General features: G+C 51.0%; 1 protein-coding gene across 2 annotated transcripts in view; it reads left to right on the top strand.

Annotated features, from left to right (window-relative positions):
• The first annotated feature begins 6,539 nt into the window (after window positions 1-6,539).
• The window catches only part of RGN (regucalcin), a 33,114-nt gene continuing 18,193 nt past the window's right edge, over window positions 6,540-21,460 (top strand). Inside the window, exon 1 of one of the 2 annotated variants that reach the window (XM_078881182.1) lies at window positions 6,540-6,549. The gene's annotated coding sequence lies outside the window, so the exon portion shown is untranslated. Of the gene's footprint in view, window positions 6,550-12,762; window positions 12,856-21,460 lie in introns of those variants that run through there. The other variant, XM_078881181.1, reaches the window with a different exon arrangement.

The following is a 21,460-nucleotide window of genomic DNA, read 5'->3' as shown; positions in this document are numbered from 1 at the left end:
CTAATCTCTCCTATCAACATAGTGCTAATCTTCCATTAACACTGCTGTTGTGCACATATGCGGGGACGGTGCTCTGATTCCATGCTAATCTCTCTCTCCCTCACCTCTCTCTCCCTAACCTCCCCCATTAACACAACTGACATGCTTGCGTGCGGGGATGGAATTCCTTTCCAGCTCAGACCCTGCCTGCTTGCCCTTCGCCGCGTCAAAAACCTCTTGTTGGAACAGCTCTCTCGCTGGTTCAGCAGGACGACCGCTTGTGTTGCGATCGAAACGTCGTGATATATTATTTTATATTACATTTTTCTACCCACGTGACTTTACCCGAAAGAACCAAAGAGTATAGCAACATTACTGAAATTATTAATTAATGTTAATTGAGTCAAATACACGTGCACAATATTGAGTCAATATTAATGTTAGGGTTATTAATTAGAGAGTGAAAGACGCCCCGAAGCGGGTAAAGACGCGCCTCAAACTCGTGTAAAAGTTGTGCGAACCAGGCCGCGTGCGTGGACACAGCTACCGGAGTATAAGACGCACCCCCCACACCGTGGCCTTCTCAAGATGGAGAGGGGGCGTGAACGGAGCACGTTTGAATCAGGAGAAATACGCTAAACCAATGCTTCCGATTTGTGTTTCTATTCCGCATCTCGCTCAGATGCTGATCTCCCGTGTACAGCCCTGAGCCTGCGGTGGAAACTCCACGTTCCTGTGGCACGAGAGAGAGAGAGAGTCCAAATCTTGGGACAACGATTGTTAGACTTCCCCCACAACTTGGTACGCATTTGTATCGATCCTGGAGGGATTGTGGGCTGAGCCGACCCCCAACCACCTGGGGTTGTGGGATTCACATTGGGCCTTGAATAAAATGAAAATAGCCGACGTGAAAATAAATAAGTAGCGTCAACACGAATTGACTTTTTAGTGAACTCTATTGGAATCTCCAGAGATTTTGTGATCTGAAAAAAAAAATGTCAGGACAAATATTTTATATTTCGATTTTATTTTCTATAATGTTTATTCGGAACTTATGCGCAACGGTGAATGTAGCTATTCCAAAATGTGCTTCTGTATGTTACTCAACGATATACGGGAGAATGATTGCATATTTACTGTCCATAAGTCTTAACTCTAGACTTACAATAATAGCTGCTGTCACAGTGATTATGAAGGCGACGTCAGAGAAATATTAAATTCTCCCAAATGCAGTAGCAGAACACGCGTGCCAACAAGGACACTCAATTGATTGTGATAATGTTGAAGTTTCGTGCAAAACTAGCTACTACTGGCCATCACTAATGAGATAATCTATCGAAATTAAAATAAATCAAAATAACTTTCACCATTCGGATAGCTACCGTCTTAGTGCTGCGTGGAAGCGAATCATCAAACAATACATTATATACATACATAGCAAGCGCGTCGTATCCCAAGCAAGGCGTCGTATCCCAAGCAAGGCGTCGTATCCCAAGACATGTTTTTCTCGTCAAAACACGACGTGTACCAAATTCGACGTATTCCAAAGCAGTCGTATACCGAGGTATGACTATATTAAAACACATACGTTTTTAACTTGCATAGTAGACTAATTGTATTTTTTTCATTTGCTATACAGCCAGATAATACGACACATCGCTAACCTTAAACACCCAGTCCTTCGTAAAAGTTGAAGGCGGTATAGTACTATAGTAATAGAGCAAGTGCATAATCACTGAACCGGAATTGATAGCTTGAAGGAATTTAGCGCGGGGCCCTTGAAAGTGCAGGGCCCGTAGCTACTACTTATGTAGCTACTACTTATGTAGCTACTACATGTGAAGCTACTACACGTGTAGCTACTTTTGCTCCGAGGATAATCTGGCACTGCATTTTTTAAGTCGTCCCAAAGGCCAGGGACCAAAACCTGGGGAGAAATGGCTGAAAGTGTTTCAGTCTTTGCCTGTGGAGCAGCCTGACAGGGTATCTGAGGGCTTCAGAATCATTGAGCATTTTTAAAATAAATTTTAAAAAGTACTTTTTTTTAAAACTTGCTTTTCATTAGGATTATCTTATTGTGTTCTTTTTGCGATGCCTTTGCTAGACATTTGTTACGTGATTTGATTTAGCCTAGAATTTCATTTTTATTGTTCATGCCTGTAAAGCACTATGTATTGCAATTTTTTTGCACGAATAATGCTATAGAAATAAAGTTTTATTCATTTCAATATCGTTGAAATGGCCACGGACCGAGCGAATCATTCACCTCCACTGCACGGATGCTCGTGGAATTACCGCGTTAAGAACAATTGGTGTGCGGAAAAAAAAACAAAACTGTAAAACTAAACTATTTAAAAAAAAATCAGTAGCTGACGGTGCAAGGCGCCCCTTGTGAGGATTGATCCACGTTAGAGTGATCTGTGCTGTGCGTGTGTTGAACTTCTTTCGCACCGTACGAAGCCAACCTCGCTAATCAGAGGTGCTGCGGTGTGCATTGCTTTGAGGGCACAGCAAGGCTGCAGGGGTCTCTATCGGAAGTAAAATTGCTTTTCTGCCACGTGTCATTTTTGTTGTTGTGTACATAAATGTTATTTAAGAACAACGCTCCCTTTGTGCGGTCGTTTTAATGTTTGTTTCAATTTAGAGGCAGCTCGTCATCTCGTGCACACACAGGGGCTGAGGCCAGATGCTCGAAAATGTTATCCGAGATATAATAACATATACCTGGCCAGTTTTTGTATCTCAAATACACAAAATCAATTCATCTGGAAGTTGTATTTTGACACGAGGAACCACACACGTTGGGCGCAGTGGTCGTTGCGGTTCAGTTGACATTGCGCATTGCGCTTTCCCCAGGGTCACTCCAACATTTGGGGTCGGTGAAGAGTTAGCGGAGGTGATTTGAGAGAGGATCTGGTCATTTGTGTGCTTTTTTTAAGTTAGAAATTTTTGCTTTTACGGAAGAAAAAAATTCCCATCGGGTGACATTTTTGAGAGAGCGAAAATTCTCAAATCTCCAGTTGTTGGTGACAATTTAGCCGGCAGTCAGAACGGGTGTGGCGTCATTCCACCACATCAGACGCGGCAGTCAAATCAGCAGCTGGGGGAGGGATATTTACCGCGGGCCTCTCCATGTCACCAACCCTCCTCGTCGCCTCGCCCACAGACGGAGTCAACCAGTCAGGCTCTGGTCGGTCTCACGCATGTGTCCATACGTGTGCAGTGCGTGACTTAGACGCAGACTTGTAGTTGGAGGCAACACTTTCATTTCACACAACGGGTAAGTCTTTAACAGGATTGTGACATAGGATGGTGACCACCACGGCTAACTACACTAATACTTGCTGCTATTCTATAACTGGATCCGGGCTGCCTGGCTCACACGTGGAGACCGACGATCGAGGATGGAGGATGGCGACTTCATTCCAAGGGCTGACCCCGCTTCTATCTCCCCTGGCCTGGCTGGCTCCGCCCCTGGCCACGCCTCCCTTCCAGAACCCTCGTGTGGAGTCTGGATCCCCACCACGTGATCTTCTCACCCCCGACTGGGGCCCCCCTGCTCCCTCTTGTCCGGTCATGGTGCGACCCCCTTCACGGCAACACCTCACACACGTGTATGTATGCATTGCTCCAACCATAACTGGGAAGTGGAATAAGTTAAAACTGAAATTAAACTATAGGTACGCATCTACTTACGAAGACCCGACTTACGAAATTTCAGAGATACGAACAAGCATCTACATCTGCAGAACGTGAAGAACCAGTGGCATCTACATCTGCAGAACGTGAAGAACCAGTGGCATCTACATCTGCAGAACGTGAAGAACCAGTGGCACATACTTCTGCAGAACGCGAAGAACCAGTGGCATCTACATCTCCAGAACGTGAAGAACCAGAGGCATCTACATCTGCAGAGCATGAAGAACTAGTCGCATCTACTCCTGCAGAACGTGAAGAACCAGTGGCATCTACATCTGCAGAACATGAAGAACCAGTGGCATCTACATCTGCAGAACATGAAGAACCAATGGCATCTACATCTGTAGAATGTGAAGAATCAGTGGCATCTACATCTGCAGAACGTGAAAAACAAGTGGCATCTACATCTGCAGAGCATGAAGAACCAGTCGCATCTACTCCTGCAGAACGTGAAGAACCAGTGGCATCTACATCTGCAGAACATGAAGAACCAATGACATCTACATCTGTAGAATGTGAAGAACCAGTGGCATCTACATCTGCAGAACGTGAAGAACAAGTAGCATCTACATCTGCAGAACATGAAGAACCAGTGGCATCCACATCTGCAGAACGTGAAGAACCAGTGGCACCTACATCTGCAGAACGTGAAGAACCAGTGGCACCTATATCTGTAGAACGTGAAGAACCAGTGGCATCTACATCTGCAGAACGTGAAGAACCAATGGCACCTACATCTACAGGAGATAATTTCAGTTGTATAATAATTATACAACTTTTGAAGCCATTCCCCATGTTTAGTGTGACATGGCCGTACAACGTGTTTGAAATCGACAGGAGTAAAGTTGTACGTACGAACAAATCGAATTACCAACAAACATCTGGAATCTAACTCGTTCATAAGTAGAGGATCCATGTATACAATATATTTTTTATGCAAAAAAGGCCCACTGAGCTATGTAGCTTTTTTTTAGAAGCGACCTGGCCACAAATGATAGCCCAACGAAGTGACTTATCGCGTAGAAATTGTATTTAATATAATTACTTGACAGCCCCAAATCCACTGCTGGTTGAGGGCCTTGCCCACGCATGCTATAAGCTGGATTTCCAATTTGTGTCCGGACCCCATCAATGTTGGAAATAAAATATTTAAAAATATTTAAAAAAATATTTAAAAATACTTTTTTTTAAACACGCTTTAATCAAATGTACTGTCCGAGCTGCCCCTCCCCATGCCCCTCCCCTCCTTCCACATCCCCCGCCCCTCGGCGTGGCTCCCCGAGGCTTGCCGTGACGTAAGGGACCGTGGTGATTTACAGGCAACGTGAGTTGAGCGTGGACAATTTGAGCCGTAAAAAATATTGTATAAGAATATTTTTTTTGTTCAATGATAGATTATAGTATTGTCATCAATATGACACAGCTATACCAAGTTTGCAGTCGATACGACATTGGGAATACGGTTGAAATTGAGTTACAACATTTTTGGATACGACAACACATACAGTAAGTTAAATAAAAGCGTGTAAAAAGTTTAAAATATATGTTTTGGATTTTTTTATGATAGAATATCGTGTTGTCAGCAGTATGACATATCTATACGAAGTTTGCAGTCGATAGCACATTGGGGAGTGCGTCAAAATTGAGTTACAAGATTTATTTTTTGAGGATACAACAGACGAAGTGAGTTAACTAAAAGTGTGTAATAATAAAAAATAAACAAAATATCGAAATCGATCCACGCAGCCTCCAGCGCCACCTCGAGGCTGCCTCTGCTGCTGCAGTGCCCCGCTGGGCCGTCACGTGGCTCTGCAGTGTCACAATCTGGCCTCTCAATATTTGGGGCCGTCCATAAATGACGTCACGCACCTGGGGGGGGGGGGGTCAGACATTTGTGACGATGTGTGACGAGGGGGGAGGGGGGGTTGAGGAATGTGACATCACATCAAAATGCGCAACTTTAAATAAATATAGACAACACGTTCTACTTAATTAAATAGACTTTTTAATAAATGTTTTCTCCTACAACATCAGAGTGCAGCGCCACATTAAATACGCACTACAGTGACAATAGTTTAAAGCGATTTGAAGCATGTTTTATCTTTTTTTGGGGGGGGGGGCAGAGCTTTGTGACGTCATATTTGAGGGGGGTATGACTTTTTGTGACGCCGTGTGACGATGGGGGGGGGGGGTCAAAAATCGTCCACAATCGCGTGACGTCATTTATGGACGGCCCCTTAGCCGGACCAAGTTCTGGCCCCTATGGTTTCGGCTATTCGCGGTTTTCACTGTGATTTTTGCACACAGCGTTGGTGTACGGTGCTTTTTCTGCAATATTATGCTGTCTTTTCTTGGATTTTCTGTTTGCACATAGTCACTTAGTCGCTTTAAGATGTTTTCTTGTTCATGTTTTAGTTTTTTGTTTGTTGCGGTTGCACCCGGTTCAAGAGCCGAATGGCTCACAGGGAGAAACCAAATAAATGAAACTAGAAAACTGCTCCATCTCAGAGGTAAAACCTCCAACTTGGCATCCCCCGCAAGACCCCCCTCCCCAGCCGCTTCGGGTCAAACCAACTCCTCTTTGAGGGGTGGGGAAATTTAAATTCAATGAAAACCACTTTGTACAACATTCCGCGAAAGAATAACATACCATGCTCGTTTTATACTGTATATTAATACTTAACACCGCGTCCAACTTAGCGTTTTACGGTGTTTAAAGTCTGTTCGGTAATTATTTGCGGCTAAGTTAAATCGTTTCGATCGCCTCCCCCCACCCTAATTATCGAGTGGTGTCGCCCGAGGTTTTAAAAGCGGCGCCGAGTTTCTGCAAAGACACAAAACTAAATCCCCGTCGCGTGAAAACGTTCGAAGGTAACAAAAAAACGTCGCTAAAGTTTCGTTTGCAATGAGCTGGGGTCTATTTTTCTCTCTCTCGCTCTTTGCCAGCTCTTTTGTTACAAAAAAACCCACAAAGTTGCGTTTGTGCGCGTTTGTGCGTGCTTTTGTGTGGTGTCACGTCCAAAGATTTGGGCAAAGTCCCATCGGTGAGCTCCTCCGGCAGGCAAGGCTGCGTTGGCTGGGTCATGTAGCCCGCATGCCCAGCCACCGCATGCCTAAACAGCTTCTGTTCGGCCGGATCGAGGGGGCTAAACGGGCGCGGCACCGGCTAGAGAAGAGATGGAGTGTTGTGGTACAGGAGGACGTGGAGCTGAGTGGACTTGCCGATGACTGGTACCAGCGGTGTCAAGATCGGCCTCTGTGGAGGAGGCTCGTGAAAGACGCTACAGGACAGTGCCAGGCTAGGTGCACTGCGAGGCTACTGGGTAGTTGGAGGCAGTCGCCCTCCAACAACAACGGAGGGCGGAGGAGCGACGCTCACAACAACGTGCGGAGCGCCGGGTAGCTAAAGCACAGCAAGTTGGCACAGTAGGGGGCTCAGGTGGTGCATCAGCCAGTCGTCTCGGTTATCTCAGTCGACCCGTGGCACCTGCTGGGTCTGCCCTTTGACCTGTCGGCGGGCGTTCGACACTTCACGTGGCCTCAACGTGCACCTAGCCTGGCACAAGCGTCGTGGGGATGTCACCACCACTTAGTGGCGAATGGCGGTTGTTGTCCCGTCTAAAGTGGAGATGGAGCGGCAGTGTAGCCGCGGTGAGCCGCTACGAACCCGCTCACCGGGTCCCAGGGCCTCGTCCCCTAGGTAGACTCAGCCTCGAATAAGTAGCCTGGGCGGTGTGTAGTAAACACTGGGGGAGACAAAGGCGGCCGAGCGTGGTTGCCGCAGTGCCCCAAGGCCGTAATTATAATATATATTGGGGGGGACACATCCCCACCCAATATTCAAATATGCTCAAAATGTCCCCCCCCAATATATTGCTAAAACTATTTTTTTAAAAATAATAAATGCTATGCTATATAAATTAAAACAATTTGCTAAACCTTGGCCACAATATCTGGATTTTTCATGTAACAATGCATAGATTTCTGTTTCTATGATTGTGGTTATGGTTGTACTTTATTAATCCCTAACCTCTGCCATTACATACAATGAAACAAGAAAAGATAAAAAAGAGCAATGTAATACAATACACTAGTAGATATTATTGTAAAAAATAAATAAAAAGTCCATCCTATGTGTTAATGAATTTTTTTTATATTTTAGGCAGGAAATTAGTTTTCAAATTCAGATTTTTTTTTTCTGAGGGGGAGACCCCCAGATGCCCTGGAAGATTTGGTCCCCCCCCAATGTTGTCTCCATGGCTACGGCCTTGGTATATGATATAAGGTATTGGGCCTCCCCAAGGTCGACTCAGCCTCAAATGAGTACCCAGTGCGGTGTGCAGTAAACATCGTCACTGGGGGAGACAAAGGCGGTCGAGCGTGGTGCTGGCCACCCACCCCTCGTGTGCCACAGTGCCGGCCTTCATAGGTGCTGCTGCTTGCTAACAGCCCTTGCTCCGACAGTCTGTTGAGGCTATACGGGGGGATCTTCGTCTTTGTTTTGTAGCGGACAAAGTGGAGATGGAGCGTTGAAATTGGCTCGCGTGCAGCCGCCTGCACGCGGATCGTTAGAATCGCGGGATTGGTGATCGTCAGAATCGATGGCAGGAGGACTGATGAGTTGTAAAGCTCTTTTTGTTTTTCGATTTAAAGCTTTCGTGACTGCAGAGATTCATCTTATTGGTTCTTTCAGTAAAGTCACGTAGAAGGGAAATAATAAAATAATAAAAATAAAATAATTAAATACAATTCTCACGACGTTTCGTCCACAACGCAAGCAGCCGTCCTCAGGTGTAGAAACAGGGCTGTCGGAAAGACGCTGGAAAGAGGTTGTCTTTCCGACAGCCCTGTTCTTCACCTGAGGACGGCTGCTTGCGTTGTGACCGAAACGTCGTGAAAATTGTATTTTATTATGTTTTATTTTTATTATTTTATTATTTCCCTTCTACGTAACTTTACTGAAAGAACCAAGAATATTTTTTTTTTCAACAAGATGTCCAGTTAGGGGCGGGTCAGGAAGTTACTGCAAACAAACGCACGCACACGATATGAGCTAAAAATAAACTCATTTTTAGTTTAATTTGATCAGGTAAAGCCCACTGAGCCGTATAGCTTCTTATTCATGGCCACCACAAATGACAGCTCAACCAAGAGCCTTTACGATGACGGTGAGTTATTTGACACTGGCCTATAGCCCATCCAAGGACGGGTGTATTGCAGTAAATCTGACACATTCAAGCGAAAAGCAGTGAAATCATATTCAGTGCATCCATTGGTGTGCCATCTGTAAGGCCGGTAACACAGACTTTGTTTTTATTTCACGGTTATATCCCATGTTCATCACGATGCCCTTTTTCCTTTACGTCTCAATAGGATTACAGAGTTTGCGTGGCATGAGGGTTCTGGCTTTTTAATGAGGGTTAAGTTCTCGGTAAAGAGCCCCCCCCCCCACCCATGTTGAGGGACGTCAACCGATCACGATTATTAATGACAGCGTTACGGAGTGAGCGTGACATCAAGGCTCTGGCTTTTTATACATTAATTATTTCTTTATTCACTTTACTTTCCATAAAGAAAGGACAAAATGAAAGCTAATTTGCGCAAACAAATTTTCGTTTCCGCTCCACCTTCATGCGGAGTGACGTCACCCGTTCATGATTATTAATGGGGGGGGGGGGTCCTTGTGGAGGACCCCACCTGTTCATCATCATTAATTAGGGAGGCTAGTCGACGTCGAGTGACGTCACGCGCGTTACACACAGACATTCTTGGCTCATGATGTTAGTGATTGCACTGATGCGAGGAGGGGGGGGGGCCATTGCGCACGGCGCTATTGACCAGCGTGGTGAAGAATGGTCATATAACACCGCCCCCACCACCACCACCACCACCTCCCTCCCAGGGATTTGAGAGGCTCTCATCCAGCAGTGGATCAGCAACTGTACGTGGACACACGCGCGGGTGAAGCACCAATTGAATAGGTTGGCGATAGTCGCTTGAAAGTGAAAACTGAGTTAAAGAAAAACTTGCGTTATCTGTTCTTGATTTAAGCTGAAAGTGCCATTCATCATCGACGTGATTCGCAACAAACAAAAACAAACTCAAACTCCCCAACCACACTGGGTGAGAGTGTGGCCTATAGCCAAGCATGTGCTGAGCATTACAGCGTTTGCAACGCGTGGAATTTTCCAGCGCTTGCCATGAGATTTGATGATGATGACAATTCATCATTGCCCCTTCCGTCTCGCTGCTGTGTAAAGTGGACTGACTGCCAGGGGCCGCGTTATCCAATCGGCCACAGTGGGCACTGTGCCTAGGGCCTACTCACCCACCCACCCACTCACCCACCCACACACTCACCCACCCACTCACTTACCCATCCACTCACCCACCCACCCACTTACCCACCCACCCACTCACTTACCCATACACTCACCCACCCACTCACTTACCCACCCACTTACCCACCCACCCACTTACTCACCCACCCACTCACTCATCCACCCACTCACCCACCCACTCACTCACCCACCCACTCACTCACCCACTCACCCACCCACTCACCCACTCACCCACCCACCCACCCACTCACCCACTCACCCACCCACCCACCAGGGCTGCATTATCCAATAGGCTGCAGTAGGCACTGTGCCTAGGGCAAAACTAAAGGGCCTTCGAAAACAACATTTGACCATATTTGTTTGTATGATAAAAAATGTAACCAAGATATATTCTTGAATTATACATAACAAGAATAGGCGACAGTGTTTATACAAAGAGGCAAAGTCATGTAAATGTCAGTAGTTTTTTTTTTCATGAGGTGAGAGAGAAATGAACACCGGAGATTAACATCCTCAAATGGTGTCTTTCGCACAATCTCATTCTCAATAGAGAGCAGTGCAAGGAAAGACGCGGCGGAGTTGTTCTGCTACGCGTGAAACGAGCTGAGTGGCAGCGGCAGTAGTACCAACTTCAGAAAGTTAACACTGAAGGCCTACGAAACAAATTGCCTCGGGCCTACAGGAACATTAATCCGGGCCCTGCTGACTGCATGTTGTTAAGTTGCGCTATTGCCACGCAAACCCAACCTGGATATCGCCGTGGCCAGAGATGTTGAGATGCCGCCACCGCCACCACCACACCTCTGCTTTGTGCCAGAACCTGCAGCTGTTATGTGTATGTATGTATGTGTATGTATGTATGTGTATGTATGTGTGTATGTTGCACTTTTTTTTACTGGTAGGAACCTCCTGGTTACACCAGCCCACGGGATTATTGTGTCCGTCCGTCGTGCATCCAAAAATGGGAAGGGTGGGGCTGGGTGGAGAGGGGAGGGTGGGGAGGGGCTGGGTGGGGAGGGTGGGAAGGGTGGGGCCGGGTGGGGGAGTGAGAGGGGTGGGGCTGGGTGGGGAGGGGCTGGTCACCCCGTGGTGCCCTGATAAAACTCAACGTTTAACCTACTCACGCCGGTTTGTACCCGCCCTCACAGTCGGCCATATTTGCGGAATACACCACGCCGCCGTTGACCCTGGACATTGACCGAGCAACCCAACGTTCCTACCAGTTCCCTCCGCAGGAATGTGTTCTTCGCGCCGTACGTAGCCAACCACGCATATCGGAGGTGTGGGGGAGAAGGACAGCAGACTAAGCACAACAAGAAGCAGTTCTGAAGAAATCCATTTTCAAGATAGATGATGTAAAAGTGCATAAGCTCGAGTGCCTTCCTAATATCGGAAGGAAGAGTGTTTCAGATGGCCGCAGAAGCGCATCTCGAAGCGCTGCGCGATGCGGTGACCACCGTCTTTGTCTGATGGCCAGCCAAAAGCCGCCTGTGCTGCCAGGATGACGACCGGATTTCGCGTGATGGTGGTTTATGCTCCTTGACGAGATCGGCAAGGCATTGTGGTTCATTGCTGGCAAGCGCTTTGTGCGTGTAATGAGTGCGACCTTATGACGCGTTCCTTCGGCTACTGAAAGCCCATGCAGCTCGGCGAGTACCGGACGGACACGCTCGGATCTTGCAGTACCCCCGTCATGGCACACGCCAGAGGATGTTGTAACACGCTGAAGCAGTTTTTTGCTTTAGCCAGACACGCTGCGACCTCCACGATCTGCCCTTAGAGTCTCCCACAATCTGCCCTCACTTTTATTCTCTGCGATCGTTGAGACCGCTGTTTTCAACTCTCATAGAGCCAAGCCAAAGGACGTCTGTCCCGGGCAAATCGGCCTTCCTCCTCCTCCACCATCCTCCATCCTGCGCAGAGGCCCTCCCACCACAGCGCAACCGCTGTCGTTTCATTTACCAAACAATATCTACGATGCTCACAACCTGCCCCGTCTTCCCTTGCGGTCTTCTGCACGGCGGATTCTGTTCTCACCACGACGTTTTTCAATGACCGTTTCAGACACCTCTGCTCCGATTCGCTTGTACAGTTTAGGGAGGCGATAGATTCATTGAATAAAGTAACGGCCGAGGCACCATCCTATGATTGAGGCATTCCATGTAAGCATCGAGTAAAGAATAATTCCGACAATTTTGCGCGTTTCATCCAGGATCTCAGAGCACTGTACAGGACACAGTAGCAGACGCTCAGCATTAAAATATTCATATTATAAACACATTTCAAGAATCCATTTGCTAAATTAACTAAAAGTTTAACAAGTGGAAGCGTATATAAATAGGCTTTAAGACGCATTTTAAAAACGTCCACAGACTCAAAGATCCATGATATCTCATGGTCTCGACTAAATAGGCCTCTGCCAATTCTGTATGGAGTAAATAGGTCTCTGCCAATTCTCATCCAGCGGGTGGTCCTGCTTCTCTGACAATGTCCACCGTTGCCATCTGCTGTCAGAGCTTCCTCTCTTTCACGCACCGTGGAGGACGCTGTTTCCTAAGTGTGGCATCTTGAACTCCCTCTTCACCCGAAAAGCAGTTTTCATTCCTGGCTTTTATTTGTACTCATCCTTCGCAGATCTGCATTGAGTCGCCTACTATTTCTCATGTTTATTTTGTGTATCGCGAGTTCTGTTTTCCATCTCCCAGGTTAAACTCATCCCTGTGATGCGCCACCACCACCACCACCCACCCACCCACCACCCGCTCACCCTCGTGGAGAGAGACATCACTGGAGGCACGAGGAACCACAGACCGAGCGGCAAGGTAGCAGCCAGGCGGTGAGCTGGCATAAAATTCCCCTCCCCCCAAGATCTGCGGTCCTCTATATATAAAGGTGTTCCTGGCCAATTAATGAGTGTTTACCTGTGGAGTTTGTGAATTTCCCTCTTCATGCTCTCCCATTGCTTTGGTGCTGCGACGTCTCCAGCTTTCTCCAGGCAGCGTTCCCGATTCCTTAATCGCATTTCCTCGTCGTGTGGTCAGGCCAACGTGCAGCTGCCGCCGCTTCGCTGAGCCCGCGCGCTTCCGGTCTTGCGTCCCCTGCCGCCCACCCCCCCTCCACACGCTCCCACTCCCCGCGCTCCCATTCACTCGATTGCGTTTTTTGCTGTCACCGGAACGAACGTCGGGGGTGAGGACGCTCCCCGGGCCGCGCGCGGTTGCTCTGGCTCTCGGAGAGGCTTGGGATCCGTAGAGAACTACGAGCAAATTCAGCCGCCCGCAGCTCTCCCTCCCACCCGAAGCGGCCGCTGACCTCTCAAGCTTAAAAAAACGGGATATTTTGTCGATTGGATTCTCTCCCCAGAGCCGGGGGCCTTTTGTGAAACAAGAAGTGAAAAAAAAACCCCGAGCCTCCCCACCGTTTGTCCGGATGGGCTCTCAAGTGCGGCGATTCCCACGGCTTGTGACGGTTTTAAACTCGTCCACTCGCCTCCTGAGGGGAGCGGTTGGAGATTGATGCACGTGCGTGGGATGGGCAAGGAGAGGGCCCCACCATGGAGGTAGTGAGGTGCGGTGAGTGCCGGCGTGACGAGGATTTGCCGTCTCAAACGGGGGGGGGGGGGGTGGGTGGCGGAGCGGGGGCTGATGCGTGGTGTGGAGAGGCGCGCCCTGGCTCACAGTGCGACGAGAAGGCCATTGCCTCTGTTTGAGTTCTGCACTCACCCGTTGAGTTCTGGCTCGACACCTGTTGATGGTCCACCTCCCGCGTGATTGGCCTCGTCCGCTGCTTTATTCCTTTTTTGTCCACGGCAGGGGAGTTGGATCGCGCTTGTGTTGAGGTTGGGGCGAACTGCGGTGGACGGCTTCATTGGTGTCCGGCGAGCGATGGCAGCGGACGACGACGTTACGATGCTGCCCACTAATTACGATTGTTGTGGCCCCAGTCGCACTGTGGTCTGTTATGAAACTGGCATCAGCGTACGATCAACAATGTGCACTATTAAATACCCTTTTCTGCCGGCACAACCGAGCCGAGCTGAGCTGGGACTATTTTCTGTGCCAGGCTGGGACTATTTACTGTGCCAGGCTGGGACTATTTTCTGTGCCAGGCTGGGACTATTTTCTGTGCCAAGCTGGAACCAAACCCGAGGTGCTCTGGCCTCACAAGATATCAGAATCTGGCTCTGAGCCAAGCTGTGTGATCTCACAGCTTAACAGTCTTTGCCCCTTGTTTAACCATGGCGGTAGTCATTGAAATTAGTTTCATTTCCTCTGGAGCATTTGTATAACTTGTGGCCGGTTTCACAAAATACCCTAAGTGAAGCTAATCTACATGATGCACTCATTACACACAAAGCCATTGCCACCAATGAACCACAGTACCGCCTCGCTGATCTCGTCAAGGAGCACAAACCACCATCGCGTGAATTCCGGTCGTCATCCTCGCAGCAGTAGCAGCGGCTTCTGGCTGGCCGTCGAGCAAAGACGGTGGTCACCGCATCGCGCGACGCTTTCAGATGCGCCTCTGCGGCCGTCTGGAATGCTCTTCCCTTCCGATGTTAGGAAGCCACTGGAGCTTCGCACTTTTAAATCATCATCTCGATTGACAAACTCATTTCTTACGACTGATTTCTGTGTCTGGCTTGTTGCCCTTCCCACACCTCCGACTGGCACGGTTGGCTATGTACGGTGCGAAAGAAGTTCAACATACATACATTGGTCCATCTTGAATGCATTAAATGTCCTCTCTTCCCTCAGATTTTCATTTAACTCAGTAATAATCCAAGGGAGCCTCGGAACACGTTCACCCGGAATGCACGGAGGAGCCTGCATAGTGCTTGGATGAGCGACGGCTATCCATAACAGGCGCTATAGGTATCGATATGATGCGTGGTCGGCAGCGGAGAGCAGTGCAAGCTGAGTGCATCTCAATGCTGTCGATTCAATCATTGGTGGCGCCAGTGGGGGGGGGGGGGCGTCACGTGCCCCCCAAATTATCCGATCGAAATCCCTAATTTTGATCGGATCATTGGGGTTTATTAGTAATAAATTGGCATTTTGCGACCCCCATTGCCACTGTGTAGCATATTATTACGTGCTAGAGACTCTATGAGATAGGACAATAATACTTGTGTAATATAGTTGAGGACTCTTGGACGCCGGGGGTTGGAGGCACACGTATTTATTCCGCGTCAGTTGGCACAATCACGGACATACAACACTGGAGGGGGTATCGGCCCCCTCACCCGGCTAGCTGGGAATACACTTGCTAGCTATGCCTAACCTACCTCCTAGTCCTCCACTAACGGGCTAGGGGAGGCTATCTGGCCCGACACTGGTAAGTCGGGCTTACGGTACCCGGAGTCCCAGACCAGCTCTGATAAGAGCACCGGCTCTGGCTCTCGGGACCACGCCGCTGGCTCGGTCCTGTGCGGCCCTGATAAGGGCGGCGATCCAGGGGAGTCCAGGGCTCTATCTGGACGATCTTCGGTCTTCACTGGTTTAGCTTAACATATTCTCCCCGAGCCCTCCGGCTCATCCCCTTTTATACCAAACCCCCCGCTGAGGGGTGGGGCCCCAGGGGATCCCAGCTCCGAGTCAGCCCCCCAGGCTGCCCGATGCGGACGTCGCTGGGAGCACCTGCCCGTGCACCGACATAGCCACGCCCACTGTGTTTCTTTCCCATCTGATCCCATTGTATACAGCCCCTCCGTAACACCCCTACATCACCCCCCCCTGTACAGCTCGCAGCTGTCCCGGCTGCAAAAAACAACAATAAAAGTGTATTTACCCCTTGAACCCGCGTGTGCCTCACAATTTTTTTTTTCAACAATAACAATAACAAGAACACCAACAAGAACCGCAACAGCAAGAAGAGAATTAACCCGGCGCACCCCCCCTGAATAAATACGAATACCGTAAGAGCACCCTATATCCAATATGTAGGAGAACACACCACACACACAACACACAATGAACACAACATATGTACAATCCAGTGTGCAGGAACCACACCACCCACACAACACACAATGAACACAACATATGTACATTTCTCCGGCCCTCACAAAAGTCTGCGCATTTTTGCGCGCGTTCTTGCAGCGGGCCCGTCACACGGGGCAACCCCGGATGGCGGACTGTCGGGTGGCAACTGTCCGTCTCCGACTGAGTGTTTTTTTGATGCCGCGAGACCCTTGGCATCCCCAGGAGGGGTTGTCGGGCGTGAGTCCGTCACTCCTGGTGCACCTGGGGGCGGGACAGCCGGCAACACATTAGGTGAGAGCAGCGGAGACGGACCCTGTGAGTCGGTCGACCCCCCACATGTTTGGCCACGCGTGTGTGAAGTGGGAATTCGTACCGCAACGAAGGGTTTTAATCTGGACGGGTGCACAAACCACCGCCGCTTCCCCCATTTGATGCGTACGCACTGAGGCCGCAAAACCTCAACCACCTCCACAGGGCCCCGCCACGGCCGCACCAGTTTAGAGGAGGTTGCAAGTGGTACCTGTGGACAGTGCAGCCATGCCTTGTCCCCCGGCTTCCACTGCAGCACGTGCGCCCGACCCAGTCTGAGCCTCTCATTAGCTTTCTGACGGAGGTCGGAATTTTGCATGGCAGCATCCCGTGCCTCTGTTAATTTAGCAAGATTAAATTTAACATGGTCGGCCAATTTAGTTTTACCCTGCGGCGCGGGGATCCGCAGCTGGGCCCGAACAGGCGGGTCAGGTTCGCGGCCATACATCAGGAAGAAGGGGGAAAATCCCGTTGCCGCATGGGGGGCCATTCTATATGCTGCCAAGACCCCTTGAATTTGCAGGTCCCAATCGGTCTGTGAGTCCGAAACCTGCTGTGACAACATCGACGTGATGGTTCGATGCAGACGCTCAACCATCCCGTCAGTTTGCGGGTGATACGGGGAGGTACGAATTTTTTTCGTGCCCAGGAGCTCACAGACTTGTTGGAGTAGTTTGCCGGAAAAATGTTTGCCCTGGTCGGTCAGCAGCCGCTCCGGAGCACCTTTGTCCAGGACGTATCCCTGGACAAAAGGCCTCCACGATGGCTGCTGCCGACTGGTTGGCAAGGGGCCAGGCCATAGGCCAGCGCGTAAAGTATTCCACACCGGTCAACAAATATCTATTGCCCCTGGGGGTGGCGGGGAATGGGCCCAGAATATCCAGCGCGACAAGCTCGTTGACTCTGGAGACTTTGATAGATTGCAAAGGCGGGTTAGACTCCCGTGTTGGTGGTTTCCGTTGCGCACACCGGGGGCATGACCTCAACAGATCCGCGACATCCCTTGTCATGCCCGGCCAAAAAAAATAAAGCTGGAGCAAGGCGAGGGTCTTTTGGGTCCCCAGGTGGAGGAGGCGCTCATGAGCGGCCCACACCACCTTACCCCGCAACCCAGAAGGGACCACCAGCCGGTGTCGATGGGATCTCCCGTTCCAATGCATTAGCATACCCTGGACCTTTTCCCATGAGTCGGCATCACCCCTCCCCCGCCCAGCACCCCCGACGCGACGACGCAACGCGAGGAGGGAGGTATCCTCCATCTGGAGGCGCCCCCATTCAGTGACAGGCAACCCCAACAGGGAATCTTTTCCCTGTTGTGCGATCGAATTCGTCATTGATGCTGCGTCGTCGGCGGCCGCCAAGACCGGAACGGATATCTGACCCAGAGGCCTGCAACGTCCCGACCCCAGGAGGCATGCGCATTCGGAGGTGGTTGGCATGCGCGACAGAGCGTCCGCATTGGTGTGGCGAACGCCCTTACGGTACGTAGTTTCAAAATCAAAGTCCTGGAGAATCTCCAACCATCGAGACAATTGTCCCGATGGTTGTTGAACTCGCAGGGCGTACTGTAGTGCCGCATGATCTGTACGGACGGTGAAACGCCGACCGTACAGATATGGGCGGTACTGTTGGATGAAATTGACAATTGCCAACAGTTCCCGACGGGTGACACAATATCTTTGCTCCGCTGGAGACAACACCCGACTACCGTACGCGACTACCCGTTCTACGCCGTCAACCACCTGGGAAAGCACGCCCCCAATACCCGTGTTGCTCGCATCGGTGTCGAGCAAAAAGGGTTTAGAAAAATCGGGGTAAACCAAGGGAGGAGCTTTTACCAGAGCGTCCCGAAGGGAGCGGAAAGCAGCCTCCTCCTCCTGTCCCCAATGAAACCGGACCCCCTTTGACGTCAAAGCGTGTAGGGGCTTCGCAATCGTCGCAAAATCCGCGACAAACCGTCGGTAATACGACGCGAATCCAACAAAACTCCTGACCTCTCCCACAGAGGTGGGAGTCGGCCAGGAGCTGACGCACTGCGTTTTGGCGGGATCGGTAGCAATACCTGAGCATCCGACGATATGTCCCAAATAACGCACAGATTCGCGTAACAGATGACATTTTTGGGGTTTAAATTTCAAATTAGCAGCCCGCATTTTGAGGAAAACCGCCCGCAACCTCTGGAGATGTTCGTCAAATGTTTTGCTAAAGACGATAACGTCATCCAAATAAATCAAACACGAGTTCCATTGCAATCCAGCCAAAACCAATTCCATCAATCGCTGGAAAGTTGCCGGCGCTGAGTGGAGTCCCATCGGCAACCGGTTGAATTGGAACAGGCCGTGCGGTGTACGGAATGCAGTTTTAGGCTTTGAATCATCGTCCAGAGGAAGCTGCCAGAATCCCGAAAGCAAATCCAATGTGGAGAAGAATCGCGCTCCCGCCAAGGCGTCAAGCGATTCGTCCATCCGTGGGAGCGGGTATGCGTCGGCAACAGAAATTTTGTTGAGGCGACGGAAATCGACGCAAAAACGCAACGAGCCGTCCTGTTTTTTAACCAGGACGATCTGCGCTCCCCAAGGGCTGGTAGAGGGAGAAATGATGTCGGCGGCTAACATGTCATCAACGGCCGATTTGACATGGTCCTTTTCGGCGGGACTTAACCAAATAGGATTCTGGCGTATTGGCGCGCTGTCACCTGTATCAATATGGTGACGCAGCAGATGAGTACAGCCCAAATCGAATTTGTTCCGACTGAAAACGTCGGAAAATTCACGCAGCAGTGTTTTAAGCTTTTGACGCTCTAAATCCGACAGGTCCGTCGATCCCGCACAAAGCGCCTCGAGCCACCCTTCATCGCTGTCCGAATGTGGTCGCGGCAGAGGGACAGTGCTTACGTGATTCGCGACGGGTTCCTCACAGGGCACCGGCGTTGCGTGAGCAAGCACGGTCCCCTGTGGAACCACCACCGTCTGCGACCCCACATTGAGGACCGCGATGAAAGGATCCCCGTCCCCTTTAACGATGGTCTGGGCCAGAATTAAATGAGGTCCGCTAACCCCGGCCCTAGACGGCCCCAGCAGAACCCCCTGGTCCCCAATGCCTTTAGCGAAGGGCCGACGAAGTTTAAGAGGCACCAACATTTGTGCCCCCGGCAGTACGCGTACCGTTCTATCGACGAACGCCGGTACCGTCGCGAACGCCGTCCGACCCGCAGCGGGGGACGGCAGAAACGCCATGCGTCGGCCCGACGGGAGCTCAATGCAGCCCTGGTCGATCAAAATACGAATTGTCATTTTGCCCAGGAAGTCCGTCCCCAGCAGGCACGGAACCACCAGCGAGGAGGAAACAAAAATCGGGCCAGATAATTTGATATCACCGATACAAATTTGCGCTCGAATTTGTCCAATGATGCCAAGTGAGCCCCCGTTAGCAGCATAGAATGGAACGTTAACGGGCAGCAAAGGACGGCTCTGGACAGGAAGAATATTGTAAATTAGTTCTGAAATGATGGTCGCCGATGCTCCCGTATCGACCAGGATGCGCACCTCAACCCCATCAATGTGCCCCACAACGGCTGACGACCCCGACGATGCGGCCACAACGCGATGGGCCAACACGGACCACTGGCTGGGTTCGATATGAGTCCCCACAGTGGTGCGTGTTGGCGCGACGGTGTGCAATGTCGGCCCCCCGTTCGCTGCGGTGTGCGAGTGTGTGACGGGTGTGTGCGTGGGCCAAACATGAGGGGTGCCGCGACTCGCCGGGTTATGTTGATGGAGCTTGGGAGGAGGGCCGGCGTCCTGTCGAGGCGTCGTCCCGCGCTGTCGAGGAGAGCGGCACCCCGAGGCGACATGGCCCCGGATGCTGCAATTGTAACAGCGCAGGAGCGCTGGCGACGACGATGGATGGTCGAGGCGGCTCGACCCGTCCCGGCCCGCCCGTACTCCCGCTCTCTGCTGCAGTTGACGGTCGACGGCGCAAATTTCCTCCGCCGGGAGTGTGGCTGCAGCCACAGCACGCCCGGTCGCTGCCTTGCTGGCCTTCCGTCGCTGCGAGAGTAGGTTGGCGTGGAGGAGTCGTGCAGCCTGGAGGGAACACATTTCTGCGTCGTCCTGTGCCACGACGACGATGTCTAAGTCGTCTGCCAGCAGGAGGATTTTCTCCGTTACCATAGCGTCCACGCCTTCGTTGTCCATTCGTGGGAAGGCCGTCTTTGCTAGTGCCAGGAGACTCGTACGATACGCCAGGGGCGACTCCTTTGCACCCCGCTGGCGATCATAAAAGAGCTGCCTGCAGTCCGACGGTGGTCCGTAGACTGTAGCCAGCAGCTGCAGTGCCATCTGTAGCGTGGAGCGTTTGTCCTTCGACGCCGATGTAAGAGTGGCGAGGGCGTCGCTGTCGAGGAGCGCCGGCAGCGCGCGGAGAGCCTCGGCATCTGTCCACTGCGCCATTTCCTGGTGTGCGAGGAAGCGCCGCTGGAAGCCGCCCCAGTCGCCATCCTCGCCCACAAACTCCTTGAGTGGAGGTAGCCGTTGGTGCAACGCAGCGGCCGCCGTGGAAGGTCGCTCTCCGTTGTCACCGTCACTCGGCTCGGCTTCGGCGCGAACGACGGATGGCATCGCCGGTTGCACCAGTGGTGACGCTCTGTCCGCTGGTGATGACGCGGCAGCCACTGTACGTCCGATGTCGGACGCGATGCTCAGGCCGGCCACGCCCTCAGCAGCTGCTGCGGCGATGGCGGGAGATTCGAAGTCGGGCTCCGTCGAAATGGCGGGAAGGCGCACTGGTCGTCGGCTGTCGTCGCCCGTGGCGGTCCACCAGCCCCCAGCCGTGTGATCTGTTCCAGCGTGGCGGCAGCAGCGTACAGCAGCTCCGCCAGTTTTGCGTGAGCCTGCCTCAGTCCATCTGTCGACGGATCCCTACCATCCCGATGCTGCGGAGTGGATGCATCCGGCCCCGACTGCTCGATGCCTTCTTCAGCCGTCTCGGGCTCCACAACTGCATCGGTGTCGTCCGCCTCCGGTACCCCGGCTCGAGCTGTCCGGCGCGTGTCCATGTTCGTGGTCGTTCACTTCTGTCACCAGATGTAATATAGTTGAGGACTCTTGGACGCCGGGGGTTGGAGGCACACGTATTTATTCCGCGTCA

The sequence above is a fragment of the Lampetra fluviatilis genome, chromosome 60 (genome assembly GCF_964198595.1).
Source record: "Lampetra fluviatilis chromosome 60, kcLamFluv1.1, whole genome shotgun sequence".
NCBI lineage: Eukaryota > Metazoa > Chordata > Hyperoartia > Petromyzontiformes > Petromyzontidae > Lampetra > Lampetra fluviatilis.
This window is presented reverse-complemented; position numbering and strand designations above follow the sequence as displayed.